This window comes from Camelina sativa, chromosome 5 (genome assembly GCF_030686135.1).
Source record: "Camelina sativa cultivar CO46 ecotype springtype chromosome 5, ASM3068613v1".
NCBI classification, from domain to species: Eukaryota; Viridiplantae; Streptophyta; class Magnoliopsida; order Brassicales; family Brassicaceae; genus Camelina; species Camelina sativa.
This window is the reverse complement of record NC_141884.1, coordinates 31,797,360-31,813,291: the sequence shown is the minus strand read 5'-3', so window position 1 is coordinate 31,813,291 and position 15,932 is coordinate 31,797,360. Positions and strand designations below refer to the sequence as shown.

The 15,932-nt window shown below is 37.1% G+C and overlaps 1 non-coding gene across 1 annotated transcript; it reads left to right on the top strand.

The window, feature by feature from the left end:
* The first annotated feature begins 7,829 nt into the window (after nt 1-7,829).
* On the top strand, nt 7,830-7,936 carry LOC147944565 (small nucleolar RNA R71). The gene has a single exon (XR_015558729.1). It is a non-coding gene; the product is annotated as a small nucleolar RNA R71 (small nucleolar RNA).
* Nucleotides 7,937-15,932: the final 7,996 nt, after the last annotated feature.

Here is a 15,932-nt window from a genome sequence, read left to right as displayed (position 1 = left end):
CCTAAGCAACTACTCACAAGAACATATGATGAACATCAAAGTCATAAACCCAAAAAATACTGAAACTTGCATCAAATGAAAGATAAAGCAAAGATCTACAATATTCAAGAAGGAATCAAAGACGAATTCTTAATATCTTGAAAGTTATGGAACCAACAAAATCCAAGAATCTTATGTTTTCTCCTTCAAAAGAAGGTACAAGATCTAAGAAAATAAAAGTGCAAAAGGAATAATTCCCAAAAGGGTAAAAACTAGGTTTTCTGACTATGTAAAAAGCTGGACTCCTTTGTGGCTACAGGGTACAAGCCCTTATATAGAAAAAGTAGTGGAAGCCCTAAAAATGCTAAAAGACAAAATAGCTAGGCGGCTCGGCCAACTCGACCCGGTGCTCGGTCGAGTGACCGGTCGAGTTGGCTCCTCTTGTGCTCCTTCCACTCGGTCGAGTCCCTCTCTGCACACGGTCGAGTGTCTGGTCGAGTGGGCGGTCGAGTGGGCGGTCGAGTGGGACTCCGGACCTTGGTTCTTCAGCCTTAACTCTCTTGCTTTCTCCTCATGATTGCTTCACTTCTCTTCAGTATTGCTTACATGCTCCTTAAGCTCCAAAATCACCTGTTTATGCATGAAAAGATGCAAATGCAATGCAACTATACTCTAATGCAAGAACAGTCCTAAACCTATGCAATAATGGTCAAAATGGATAGCAAAAGATGCAAAAGATGTGAATATACTAAGGGAAAACAGGGTAAAATATATGAACATCAACACCCCCAAACTTAGTCTTTGCTTGCCCTCAAGCAAATAATCAAGACATAAGAAGGTAGGTGAGGTTTGAAAGTGGGATCTCAGCTCCTAAAGCTTGCAAATAGACCATCTAGAATCAATGTCCAAGTTACTAGTACTATAATGCAAGTTGAATGAGCTGTACTTAAAGATTTTAGACAAGCATATCACAACCTTTACTGATTTGAGCCTTAGATGTCCACATGCATTCAAATCAACCATTTCCTTTAACATTTATTAATCAAGAACATGAATCAATTCTATGCAATGCTTAAACTAATTTGGCTTGGAGATAAAGGTTTTGAGACAATGATGGTCTCTCTTTAGAGTGGGGCTTATCAATATCAAGGTTCTCTCATAAAAAATAGATTGAGCTTTAGAGAATGCTAAAGGTAAGAACACTTAGACACATACAAGAACAAAACCTTGTCTACCCAAAGGCACCCAAAGTGTTTATCCTATCAATCTAAACCCAAATGATCCTAGTGCTACCCTTTAACTTCTTCTTTTCTCTTTCACCCTTTTCTCTTTTGGTTTTCAAGTCTTAGGAGAGGTTTCTTATTTGATCTTTCTAGTGGGATGGGGGATTCTTACTTATTTGCTATGGTTCTCTTTTCTTCTTATTCTTAAGACATACAAGCATTTTGCTAGACTTTTCTTTTCTTTAACTAGAACCATCTTCAACAATTTTTAAACTTCCCATCCTTTCACTAGACTTTGCTTAAACACATTCTCCTCTTAAAGACTCTATCCTTTTTCTTTCTCTTTTTCCTCTTTTCTTTTCATAACAGCCAAGTCCCAAACCCAACAAGTGAACCACCTAGTCCTATCTAGTTTGAAAAATGCAAACTAGAACTACACAAGGCTTTACTCTTGTCAGTTCAAACCTAACACTTTCTACCAAGCTCAATCCTAAAGATAGGCCTCACACACACAAGAATAAACATGGCTTGAAAGAAGGATTGGTTAATGGGTAGGGAAACTGATTTTAATGGTTTAATCAGCTACTTGGATCAACAAGAGTGGTAAAAAGGAGAAAGATGATCCAAGTATGTATATGGTATCCATGAGTTTAAAGCAATGCACACATTGATAATTGAAAGTCAATATTAGGTTCTTATAAATAGGAAATGGTGTTCAAATCACAACATGCTTCAATTTAGATCAAATGCAATGCAGGAATTCAAGGCTTGGTTCAATCTTATGCTTCTAACTACTCAACTAGCATCAAAGTACTATTAACTTGGGCATTGATCCTAGTCTAGTGAATAAAACAAGCTAACAAGGCAAAACTCATCATAGATCCCTAATGCAAATATTATACAATCCTACATGAAACATGCTAAACAAGATCCTAATATGATGCAAACTACATGAACACTCTTTTTTTTATAAAGATTTTTGCAAAAAATTTTCAAATTTTTAGGGTTTTTCTATGCCTTAGATGCTATGCAAATACTAACATGATGATGCTAAAAATTTGAAATAAGAACACAAAACACAATGTCAAATGCTATCTCAAACCCTCCCCCAAACTTAAATCACACAGTCCTCTGTGTGAAAGAAATTTGATTGAGGATTCAAGACGTAAAACAAAACACAATATGAAATGCAATGGTATTTACAAGTAAAGGTGATAGTGGTACCTCAAGGGTTGTGGAAGAAATTGTCCACATCCTCTTGCATGCTGTCAAAAGTGTAAGTGGGGGCTTGTTGGTGACTTGGAGATGGTGATTGGGGCAGCTCGACGATGGCGATCAACCGGGACTCGGTCGAGTACGTGCTCGAGTGGGGGAGTCGAGCTGGAATGCGGATCTTCCTCTCTTCTTCTGTTTAGACTCCCTTGCTTCCCTGACCATGAAAACACCAAAACAAATCAAAATACCAAAAATCCTAGGCAATATAGACAGAGATACCTTAGGGACTTCCTCCCTAGTGAGCTTGTTTAGAGTCACTAAGCTTGACTTCTATAGCCCTTCAAGCTTGAGGGGCATCCTTGAGAAGCATTGTGCACTTCTCATGTGTCTCCTTCTCTCTCAAGTATTTCTTAACTCTCTGACCATTAACTGTAAACTCACTACCATCTTTGTTGAGAAGTGTGACAGCTCCATATGGTAAAATCTTTTTTATTTAAAAAGGACCTCCCCATCTACTTTTCAACTTCCCAGGGAATAACTTGAGTCTTGAATTGTAAAGCAAGGCTTGGTCTCCAGCCTTTAGGTCCTTGATGAGAACCTTCTTATCATGGAAGGCCTTAGTTCTTTCCTTGTAGATTTTGGAGTTTTCATAAGCTTCCAATCTGATCTCCTCAAGTTCATGCAAATCAAGGCTTCTCTTAGCTTGTGCTGTTTCAAGATCCAAGTTCAAAAGTTTGATTGCCCATAGAGCCTTGTACTCAACTTCAACTGGGAGGTGACAAGACTTTCCATACATAAGCTGGAATAGGGTTCTTCCTATAGGTGTTTTGAAAGCTATCTATAAGCCCAAAGTGTTTCATCAAGTTTACTAGCCCAGTCCTTTCTTGTTGCTCCTACTATCCTTGATAGAATGGTCTTGATCTGTTTGTTTGACACCTCAAATTGCCCACTTGTTTGAGGGTGATAGGCTGTAGACACCTTGTGCTTAACTCCATACTTCCTTAGCATTCCTTCAAAGATCTTGTTGATGAAGTGTGTTCCTCCATCACTTATCACAACTCTTGGGATTCCATATCTTGGAAAGATTATAGTCTTGAAAAGTTTAAGAACCACTTTGTGATCATTAGTGGGGCTAGCAATGGCTTCCACCCATTTGGAGACATAGTCCACTGCTACTAAGATGTAGACATTCCCATTTGAAGGAGTATTAAAGGGTCCCATGAAATCAATTTCCCACACATCAAATATCTCAACTTCAAGAATTGGATTTTGGGGCATCTCATTCCTTCTTGTGATATTACCCATTCTTTGACAAGCATCACACTATGTGATGAACTTGTGAGTGTCCTTGAATAATGTAGGCCACCATAGACCAGCTTGTAAAACTTTCTGGGCTGTCTTGAAAGTTGCAAAATGGCCTCCATAAGCAGAACCATGGCAATGTCCTAACACTCCTTCAACTTCATTCTCTGCTATGCACCTTCTAAACAATCCATCTGATCCCTTCTTGTATAAGTAAGGTTCATCTCAATAGTCTCCATTGATGTCCTTGAGGAGCTTCTTCTTCCTATAGGGGTCCATATCTGCTGGGATTTCTTCACACACCTTGTAATTGACTATATCAGCATACCAAGACAGATCCTCACTCTCAAGTGCCATCCACTCCTCCATCTCATCCTGCTCGATCGAGTACCCAAACATACTCGGCCGAGTACCTGTTCGAGTAGGGGGTCGAGTTGTGGGCCGAGTTGTCCCAATTAGCATCAGTTTCTCCTCATGCATTGAATCATCGATTAGAATCTCCTCCTCTATCCTCATCCTGGACAAATGATCAGCTACTCCATTTTGTATCCCCTTTTTATCCACTATTTCCATGTCAAACTCTTGGAGAAGCAAAATCCATCTTAACAACCTTGGTTTTGTTTCCTTCTTTGAGTAGATGTGCCTCAAAGCAGCATGATCAGTATAGACAATTACCTTGGACCCCACTAAGTAGCTTCTGAATTTTTCAAAGGCAAATACCACTGCTAGGAGCTCTTTCTCTGTTGTTGAATATCTTCCTTGAATTTCATCCAAGGTTCTACTTGCATAGTGAATCACATGCAACCTCTTATCTTTTTTCTGTCCTAGGACTGCTCCTACTGCAAAGTCTGAAGCATCACACATAATCTCAAATAGAAGATCCCAGTTTGGAGCTTGGACTATTGGAGCTGAAATCAAAGCAGCCTTTATCTCCTTGAAAGCTTTCAAGCAATCTTCATCAAAGTTGAACTCAGTCTCTTTACAAAGCAACCTTGTCAATGGCCTAGCTATCTTTGAGAAGTCTTTGATGAATCTTCTATAAAACCCAGCATGACCAAGAAAGCTTCTTATGTCCTTAACTGTTTTTGGTGGTTGAAGTTGAACCATGACTTCAATCTTTGCTTTGTCAACTTCAATACCCTTCTCTGAAATCTTGTGTCCAAGAACTATCCCTTCTTCAACCATGAAGTGACACTTTTCCCAGTTCAAAACTAGATTTGTCTCCTCACATCTCTTTAAAACCCTGCACAAATTAGCAAGACAAGAATAAAAGGAGTCTCCATAGACAGAGAAGTCATCCATAAAAACTTCAACAACATCCTCAATGAGATCAGAGAAGATAGACATCATGCATCTTTGAAAAGTTTCTGGAGCATTACATAACCCAAATGACATCCTTCTATAGGCAAAAGTACCATATGGACATGTGAATGTTGTCTTCTCTTGATCATTAGGATGAATATGAATTTGGAAAAATCCAGAATATCCATCCAAAAAACAGTAGTGAGTGTGATTAGCTAATCTTTCCAACATTTGATCAATGAAAGGAAGAGGAAAATGATCTTTCCTAGTAGCTGAATTAAGCTTTCTATAATCAATGCACATTCTATGTCCTGTAATGGTTCTAGTGGGAATTAACTCATCATGATAATTCTTTACTACATTAATTCCTCCCTTTTTTGGGACACAATGAACTGGTGAAACCCAAGTACTATCAGAAATAGGATAGATTACACCAGCATCAAGCAACTTAAGAATCTCCTTTTTAACTACTTCTTTTAGGTTGGGGTTTAACCTTCTTTGAGGTTCAATGCTGGAGTAAGATTCATTTTAAAGATGGATTCTATGCATGCAGAGACTAGGTGAAAGTCCTTGAATGTCATCCAAAGTATAACCAATAGCTTTTCTATACTTTCTTAGCTCAACAACTAGCAAATCAAGTTCTTTTTTACTCAACTTAGCATTCACTATCACAGGATAAGTAGAGTTCTCACCTAGAAAAACGTACCTTAGCCCAGATGGGAGAGGTTTTAGCTATACTTTTGGTGCTTTTAGTTCAGACCAGTCATCTGTGTAAGACTCGGCATTGCACTCGGTCGAGTGGTTTTGGTGCTCGGTCGAGTGTATGCTCGAGTGGGTGGTCGAGCTATCCGTATTTGCTATTTGAACTGACCATGCTTCCTCTCTTTGTGCAGGTAACCCCTCAAAAACCTCTGGATGGTCTGATTCTCTACAGGAGTCCAATATCTCCTCATAAGCCTTGGTTTCTTTATGAATGAATCCTTCCTCCCCACTTTTGGTCAAAGCAGTTCTAAGGTGATCTTGTCTGCTAGTTCTTCCATCAATTCTCCTGATAATTTGTCCATCTCTTTAATCCAAAAGACTTGCCCTCCAATGGTTGGTTTCTTCATAGCCTCCACAATGTCAAATGTCATTTTGAGGTCCTCTCCCAAGTTGAGATCAATCTTCCCTTGTCTCACATCAATTATTGCTCTTGCTGTAGCTAGGAAAGATCTCTCTAATATCAAAGGGTCTTTTGGTTCTTCATCCATTTCCAAGGCTACAAAGTCTGTTGGGACTTCCACTGCTCCTACTCTAACTGGTAGATCCTCCAAAATACCATGTGGTAGTCTTATTGATCTATCAGCTAAGATCAAGGATATATTGCATGGCTTATACCTTGTAAACCCTATGCGCTTAGCAACTGATAGAGGCATTAGGCTTACTGAGGCTCCCAAATCACAAAAGCATCTGTTGAAGTTTAAAGGGCCTATAGAGCAAGGTAGAGTGAAGGAACCAGGATCTCTTAGCTTTTGAGGATTCACTTGCTTTTGGATTATGGCACTACACTCATGGCTAAGAATCATCATCCCATGAACTTCTTTGATCCTTTCCATCACAGCATCTTTCAAGAATTTCTGGTAAGGAGGGATCATCACAAAGGCATCTATTAGAGGCATTCTAAGCTCAATCTCTCTAACTTGTTTGTCAAACAATGCCTTGTATTTTTCAACCATCTGCTTCTTAAATCTTCCTGGGAAAGGTAGTGGAGGCTTATAAGGAGGAGGAATGAACCGAGCTTCTTTTTCCTTGGAGGTAACTGGCTTGATTTTCTCTTGAGCAGCTGCTCGATCAGGCACTCGATCAGTCACTCGGTCGAGTGCGTGGTCGAGTGGTAGGTCGAGTTCAACACCGTTTTTATTCTGAGTCTCTTCTTGTTGAAAATCCTCCCCAACTTGCTCTACACTGTCCTCAGTGTCTGGTAATGCTCCTTGTCTTGTTGGTAGAACTCGTCCACTGCGTAGATTGATAGCATTAGCACACTCTATAGAGTGCACAATAGATTTACCCTTGTTGTTGTCTTGCTTTAGGGTAGAAGCTTGTTGACTCTCCATTGTCATAATCTTGGAAGTCAGTGTGTCAAACTTGGCATGAAGGTCACTGTAAAGATCTTCCATCCTCTTGCTTAGCTCAGCAAATCTATTTGCTACCTCAATCTTTCCATTTGTTTGCCCAATCAACAACTGTTGCATCATGGCTCTTAAGTCTTGTTCTTGGCATTGGTTAGTCTGAAACCCTGGTGGAGTACACAATTGGGGCTGGAACACTTGTTGCTGTTGTTTGGGGACATAGTTATGCTGTTGTTGTGGCTGTTGAGGTGGATAGACTTGATCTTGTGGATTGGCCACATTGGTGCTTCTATAGGAGAGGTTGTTGTTCTTGAACCCTCCTTGGTTGTAGCCTTTGAATCCACCCTGATTTTGCATATAACAGAGCTCAGCAAACTCATTCTCCCCCTCTTGAACATGAACCTCTTCTTCACCAATGAAGTGAATGGACTTTTGTTGGCTAAGGAGGATCTTGTCAAGCTTCTCATTGACCATCTTCAAATCCTTCTTGTACTTGTCCTCTTGGTGAGTGGAGGTGGACCTTATGGTTCTGTCATAGTCCTCATTGTAATTGCCATCTGACTGAGCAAGGTTCTCAACTAATTCTCATCTTTCTTCCACATTCTTGTTGAGGAAGTTGCCATTTGAAGCTGTATCAAGAAGCATTCTGATCTTGGGAAGCACTCCTCTGTACAAAGTACTTAGTAGGGACTCATTGCTGAAGCCATGGTGAGGGCACTGAGTCTGAAATCCTTTAAACCTCTCTCAAGCTTCACAAAAGCTCTCATTGTTTCTTTGAGCAAACCCAGAAATTTCATTCCTCAATCTAGCAGTCCTTGCATTGGAGAAGAATTTTGTCAAGAAAGCCTTCTTGAAAGCATCCCATGTGGTTATTGCTCCAGTAGGAAGAGTCTTCTCCCAAAGGTGAGCCTTGTCTCCAAGTGAGAAGGGGAATAGCCTTAGCTTGAATCCATCTTCACTCACTCCATTAATCTTTGTGAGACCACATATTCTATCAAATTCATCAAGGTGGTCTAGGAGATCCTCCATTGGCAACCCATGGAACTTGTTGGCTTGAATCATGGAGATCAATCCACTCTTGATCTCAAAGTTGTTGTTTGCTACTGTGGGAGGCACAATACCAGCTCTCTGGTTGTGAGTGTTGGGTGCATCTCCAGCACCAATGTTCCTTGGTCTTGGAACTGGATCTTGTTGATCCATGATGACTGGATCCTCTTGCTGTTATGGAACTACTCTTCTTTGCTTATGTCTCAAACCCTTTTGTAGCCTGTGGATGTTGTCAATAGGCCTTTGAAGATTGTCTTTGCCTTTTGACCTTGTGTGCATCAACAAACACGAGTACAGACTCGAACAGGTACACGGTCGAGCGCAGGCTCGAGTGGGTGGTCGAGTCGACTAGGAATGGATGTCTATTTGTATACAGCTTCTGACTCGATCAAGTGCTCGATCACTACTCGGTCGAGTGGGTGGTCGAGCTGGTACCTGAAACTCAAGACAGCCAAGCAAAAGAAGATTCGAGTTCAGCAACTTCACAAGTGGATAAACAAACTTAATCTTAGACTAATAAAGATCCTAAATGTCACAAAAACACTCTCAAATGGGCAACGGCGCCAAATTGAAACACATATATTTGTGGGTGTGAAATGATGAATGTATGGAATGGTGAGATATGAATGAATGGATGGCAGGCTGTTTCAATTCCTCTTATGCAGTTGTAGTATAAGAGGTGTCAATCCAATCTGAGAGTTTGCAAGCAATCAGGATGTGCATATATGTCTAAGTCAAGCCAAATGCAAAGGATGTTTGTCACTAACAATCCTATGATGAAATGTAAAGTGCGGAATGTAAAAGCTACTAGAACTAGATGCTAAATGTAAATGGAACAGAATGATTATGACAATTATGAAGCTAGAACATAAATAGAAACTATGGTAATGCAAGTAATAAACTAATGCAAGGCAAGTAATGAACAGGACACTAAGTGAATGCTACTGAAATGCAACTAGAATGAGACAAGAGATAAGACAGGACAACTACAAATCATAAACAAAAGTTCTGGGGATGAACTCGAGCAATCACTCGATCGAGTGTAGATCGAGTGCAGGGTCGAGCTGGACAAACGCGAAAAACAGAGCAACACAAGAAAAACAGAGCAATATGAAAGTGAATCAAACAACAAGCAAGCAGCAGGATTAAGACTTAGAAATATATAAACAAAGAAGGCCTTGAGGAGGGACTCATGGGCTGGACTAATGATTGAGCTCATCTAACTTGGTCAACAAATCTCAAACAACTTGAGCTAATCTCTAGACATATATTTCTAAGACATGTTTAATCCACTCTCATGGCAAGAAACAATCAAACTCATGCATCTCTAGACTTGTTCTCACAAAGTAAAGAATCTACACAAGCAGGCATTAAGCAATATGTCAAATACCAAACAAGACCTCTAATCTCTTAGCAAGCCTAATGGTAAACTCTAGATCTAGCCTTATCTATGCTCCTTAAACATTGGTGTGATGCTAAGATGTTTGAAATCAAACCCTATCCTCTCAGTTATAGGATCAACATTAAGAACATCTAGCCTAGAAGAGATCTACCACAATCAAGCTTGACCAAATCAAACAAACCTCAAACACAAGCCAGCCTAACCCATCCTCAAGATCCTAAACAACTACTCACAAGAACACATGATGAACATCAAAGTCATAAACCCAGAAAATACTGAAACTTGCATCAAATGAAAGATAAAGCAAATATCTACAATATTCAAGAAGGAATCAAACACGAATTCTTAATATCTTGAAAGTTATGGAACCAACAAAATTCAAGAATCTTATGTTTTCTCCTTCAAAAGAAGGTACAAGATCTAAGAAAATAAAAGTGCAAAAGGAATAATTCCCAAAAGGGTAAAAACTAGGTTTTCTGACTATCTAAAAAGCTGGACTCCTTGGTGGCTGCAGGGTACAAGCCTTTATATATAAAAAGTAGTGGAAGCCCTAAAAATGCTAAAAGACAAAATAGCTAGGCGGCTCGGCCAACTTGACTCGGTGCTCGGTCGAGTTGGCTCCTCTTGTGCTCCTTCCACTCGGTCGAGTCCCTCTCTGCACACGGTCGAGTGTCTCGTCGAGTGGGCGGTCGAGTGGGACTCCGGACATTGGTTCTTCAGCCTTAACTCTCTTGCTTTCTCCTCATGATTGCTTCACTTCTCTTCAGCATTGCTTCCATGCTCCTTAAGCTCCAAAATCACCTGTTTATGCATGAAAAGATGCAAATGCAATGCAACTATACTCTAATGCAAGAACAGTCCTAAACCTATGCAATAATGGTCAAAATGGATAGCAAAAGATGTGAATATACTAAGGGAAAACAGGGTAAAATATATGAACATCAACTTGTTATCGAGGAACTCGATAGTCCGCATATCACATGTGTATAAGGAAGCTAACCGTCTTGCTGATGGGTTAGCTAACTATGCGTTTAACTTACCACTGGGAGTTTATCTGTTTGAGGCTGCTCCTTTGTGTGTGGAGTCATTGGTGTTGGTGAGGGGTTGCGACTTTAAGGCTCGTTCCAGGCTGAGTTTGTTTTTTTATTTTTAATAATTGCATGGAGGTTTGTCTCCCTGTTTCCTACTAAAAAATAAAAAAGAAGTGAGATCTAAAAGTTCCATAAACTAGGCTGTAGGTACGTATATCTATCAAATTAAAAAGATTCAATATTTTGATTTTAGAGATTTTATGTTTTTTCTTCTACTTTTATAATCTTGTTTACCTTATATAAACTAACCAACTAATAGCTAGCATGTATTTCTTTCTTAAGCTTAAGGTATGAGTAGTTTGGAGATTTTTTTTCCTTTTTATTTTTTACCGAAGCCTATTACACTTATACCGTGCCTTAAGCACAAATTAACTATGCGTATTGTACTAATACTATTATTGCATTTTGCATGTCTCTACTTTCTACTTTCTAGAGTTCTCAAAGCATATTATTGAGAGTTGTATAAAAGAAACACATGCTTCATGCTTGACTATCCAAAGTTTAGTTTTTGAAAGAAGGTCTATGAATGTTTTTCAATTATCTGTGATTCCGTGTGTGTTGTTTTTATTATACCCAAGTTTTTCATGTAGACGAAGAGGCCATCGAAAGATTACACTTCTACAACATGTTGTTAAGTCCAAAATTATTGTGTAAATGTTTTTTACATAATTCTTTATTTTAACACAAACAAAAATCACTGTTATTCATTAAATAACGGGCATGATAATTGTATAATTAATTTGAGTGTAGTTATAGATCCTTTAAAAATATAAAATAAAATAAGTGTAGTTATAATCAACTTTAACCATTTTCCCGTACATAGGTTTGGGATGCATCATGCATACTAGTATATTATTAATTATTTTCAGTTTATTATTTCTTTTCGATAAATGATACTCCAAACGATGTACAAACGATGCATTTCATGAAAAAGTTGTATCAAACTAATTCTAACCGCGGTCATCATTGCCTTCTCCTTTGGATTCATCATATTATTCCTCATTGTTCAATGATTATCAAGAAACAGCGTCAAGGTGGTTGGGTTATAAACACATGCTTAGACATGCCTCAGAGATCTCTCAATAGTGCTCACATCATAAATGTAGAGATATGTCATGAGGAAAAAAAGTAACTTAAAATCTTGTAGACTATCCTCGTTGTTGTTTCTTATTAGAAACTTTTACAATAAAAAAATCAAAAAGTAATGAAAAGTTATGAGAGAGGAGAGAAACGTTTCTTCATCAAGAAACATTTGAAACGTTTTTTACATTATTAGACTATCTTCATTGGTACAACTTTCTTTAAAAAATTAAATATAATCAAACAATTAAAATATTAATTTATTTTGTTTATAAGAAATTCTGTGGATTTTTTTACTGATGAGGATAATCTTATGACCCAGCATTTTGAGAAATAAAATTTGAAAGTGAACCGCTTTAAAATATGGAATTACCCACAACGCGGACATTTGATTGACCCACAACCATTTAAGTTTAGAGTCATTTACATTGTTGGTTAGAAAAATTGAAATTCAGCAAAAGAAAGCCATATCTTTATATTTTTGTTTCGAGTTTGGTTTGAAAATTCTGGTTTAAAGCTTCTTTTGGGTCCAAGAAAATTGCAACTGTGTGCAAAATTGCAACTGTGGGCATTGCCATCAAAGAATTTAAACAAAGTATCTTAAAACATATTTTATTCTTAATTTTGAAAAAAAATGAAATTAAGAACTTCTTAAGAAACTTTAATATTTCATGGGTCCATTGAAGGTTGTTAAATTTGGGGTTCTTAAAATGAAATACTCAAATTCAATCTTGGTTTGCCAAAGAAACCCAAAAACAAAAAGTTTATAATAGTGTCAAAATTTATGTGATTCAATCTCAAAATCACTAAACAATGTGTAGAGATACAGAGCAAATGACCAAAACCATTGCAATGAACCAAACCATGCATCAGATGTGAACAAAGCTTCAAGCTTTTTGCCGTCAATGGGCGTTCCACTCATCACTAGTTCAGCAACAAACCCAATGTTCCTCACAGCCTGTAGCTGTGACATTCGATGAAACAGAGTCACTAGTTCAGCAACAATACAAGCAAACATTCGGTGAAACAGAGTTATGCATATCATTAAGACAAGTTAAACTGAAACAATACAAGCAAACATTGAGAGAAAACAACACAAGTACATCGTTAATAGTCAAGAGTTGACAAACATTCGGTAAATATCTTAAACACAACACAACAAACACAACAAACACAACAAACATAAACTCAAACTGAAACTAACTTGGCAATCCGACTGCATAAAATCCCGAAGCAGAGCATTACAAGTAGTGTTTGAACTAAAACAGAGACTCGTAGGGCTTTCAATTTCCAGCATTTTTCCTCTTTATTCACTTACTAGCTCCAAAGTTAGAATCTTGAACCAGAGAGAGAGAGAGATAGAGAGCTGAGCTTGTGACAATGGCTGTTTATAAACCACAGAGGAACCACAAAAGATACAGAGAGAAAACTTCTCTTTACTTTTACTCTTCCTGAACTCTTAGCCATTTTCTGTTGACTTCTTCCTTAGCCAAACTCTAGCCTTTCTCCCACTTGTTCTCTTCTTCTTCTTCATAAAGACCAATAGTACTCTCAACCTATCAGTTTATTCCAAATTGGATCCTGGAAAAAATCTTCTCAGGTATCTTTTTCAAATACTCATCTACCCTAAATTCATGAACATCAAATTCTATGTTTATATTTAACTTCGGCTAAGCACATTCTTCTCTTATCATTTGCTAGTCAAATTAATTCTGTTTTTCATTTTTGAAAAAAATTTAAACTATTTTATAAAAATTTAAACTATTTTATAGATATAAATTGTGGATGTAATACTTTAGGGGAATAGAGATGCTTTATTGGCAAACATCTTCTAATTCAGGTCAGAAACAAAACATTCACTCGTTTATAGATTGGAGAATAAAAACATAATAGTTATAAATTTTTCTGGTCTGTAGGTTGACGATTACTTAAGAGTTAAGACCAATATAAGGGGCAACATCTAAATTCTCGGGTAGCCACGCGAAATGGTTAGTACCTCATGATGCTTAAAATGGTTAGACCAAAACCCTGTTTTAAAATTCCCCACCTAGCACTGATTATACCCCGTAAAAACGCTAGGCCCACCGTCTCCGCCTCGATTAATGACTAATTCCACATAGGATCGATTATCCGATTATATCGCCTAATCTGATTACTTCCCGTTTAATTTTGTATATACCGATTATTTTTAGAGCCAAACATAAATCAAATATATATATCTTTGTTATTTAGACATTTAAAGTAAGAGTTTATGATGTTTTACAATAACTAATATACAAACTTTTAATTAAAATCATAATAAAAATTACGTTTTTATATGTTTACCATAATTTTAAAGACAATACTATAATTTTATATTTTATTTGATATTTTTCTTTTCACATAAACACAATTATACATATATTTAGTACTATATATTTTATTTTATTATTAATTTAATAAAATAACCCTAAAACTAGTTCTTGATTAATCCTCGTTTAATTTTTGATTTTTTCATTAGGCGCTAGGCCCATCCCAACCGCCCGACTAGCGCCTAGCGATTTCTAAAACAGGGGACTAAAGTGACAAAAACTTCTTGATAATAATATGTTTTTTTCTTTTTGTTTTTCTATATAATTTGGGTGATCTAAAAGGTTCTAGACCTAAAACAAATTTCTGGGATCCATGGAAACCAGTTTAAATTTCTCAAACCACTGTGGCACTATCGCCAATGCTACCCAAACCTAGATGGTGAGAAATACCTTATTTACCATCGAACCGACTTGATAATGACTTTTTTTTTTTCTTAGATTTTTAGGCTATCCAAGATTCCAAACTAGATAATTCATCCACATGCATGACTACTTTCACCATCCTCACCACCGCCTTACAACTTGTTAATGCTCCGCTTCAAGTAAAATGATGTAGGACGTGGATGAGTGAGATGATATTGATATTGTATAAAAGAAAGCATCATGATTTTTTACTCAATCATATGAGTTACAGTAATCCACTAAAATATAAAAATACAAAACATATTAAATCTCTTCTTTTTTCACTTTTATCTTCTTTTTGGTAAAGAAAAAGATATTGTTAGATTAATTCAATAAATAAAGTATATAGTAGAACAACTACGACAAAATAAAAATAAAAATCCACTAACACTTCTACTGTTCTACACATACAAATGATGTAATAGTATCCAACTAAAACAAAACAAAAATATATTTACCTTAACATTTTTAGAATACAAATTTGTGCCATTCTTTTTGTCATTCTTGGATTGATTAAAAAAAAAAAAAAACTAAACCGATCACCCTAATTAGATCTTCTCTAAAATATATGTGATTTATTCTTTTGCAAATCTCATCCTGTTTTCCAAACGAATATTCTATTGGACTTGCTAACTTATTGACATTCCTATATTATAGCTACTAATTTAAGACACAATCATCTTAGGTAAGATGTAATTAAGATAGAAAACTTGAAACAAACCAAATCAGAACAATATGGGAATACGCAAAAACAAGATTTCCTAAATCAAAACAAACCAAATCGTAAAACATATGTTCTAAATTTGCGAATCAAGATTATATACGACTCAATATGTGAAAACCCTACGTACAACTTTGACAAGTATATATATATGTGTCATTCACCACCCACTACAAGCACCACCACACTTAAACGAAAACAAAATCCCACACCACTATAATCTGATATGGCTGCTTCATTTGCTTACTTAAGAGACGTCCGTCCTTACAAAACCGCTTGGAGAATTTAGGTGAAAGTTCTCCATTCTTGGCGCTAGTATACAAACATGACTGACGAGACTTTTGAATGCATTTTCTCTGATGACAAGCTTCATATCTCCTTCCTTTCCGTTACTTCAATACATCCTTTTAGTATTTGTATACTTACGATTTATTATTTCTAATGTTTACAAGCTGTTAATATCCATGCAACAGTGAAGAAGGACTTGGTGAACCGCTATGTCAACAAACTGGTGGTTGGTGAGTGGAAGTTTATTGAGAACTTCCAGCTGACTCATGATTTTGGTCAATATTGACAAACCAACCATCTATATAAGATGGTAACTATTAACGGAACAGTAGTAACACTACAAGAAAACATGCCCTATTGCGACGGCAAGATTTGTCGCTCATCCCTCGCAAAACCGTAATAGTAACAGATTTGCAAAGAA